This window comes from Tupaia chinensis, unplaced genomic scaffold (assembly GCF_000334495.1).
Source record: "Tupaia chinensis unplaced genomic scaffold, TupChi_1.0 Scaffold000673_1, whole genome shotgun sequence".
NCBI lineage: Eukaryota > Metazoa > Chordata > Mammalia > Scandentia > Tupaiidae > Tupaia > Tupaia belangeri.
In genome coordinates, this window is record NW_006160196.1 from 735,140 (window position 1) to 735,424 (window position 285).

At 70.9% G+C, this 285-nt stretch overlaps 1 protein-coding gene across 1 annotated transcript in view; it reads right to left on the reverse strand.

Annotated features, from left to right (window-relative positions):
• The window catches only part of RCN3 (reticulocalbin 3), a gene marked incomplete in the record, with an annotated part of 11,898 nt that overhangs the window by 9,310 nt on the left and 2,303 nt on the right, over nt 1-285 (reverse strand).

A 285-nucleotide genomic window follows, 5' to 3' on the forward strand; every position in this document is an offset into this window, starting at 1 on the left:
GCCTCCGCCCCGGGGAGCGAGTCGCGTCCCGAAGCCCCGCGAGTATGCGGCGGGCGCTGCGGCCCACCGTCCCCCGGCTGCAGGGAACTCCCGAAACGGTCCGGAGCCACTCCCTCCACTCCGGCCGGCCCCTCGACCTCCACGTGCTCCACCTCTCGCCGGACTGAGTCGGGCGGGGACAGGGAGCGGGGCGTCGAACCGCACTCCAAGTTCGCAGAGCTTCTGTTCCAGGATCGATTCTGAAGCCAGACGTCAAGACACGCCCCACCGACCGCCTGCAGCATC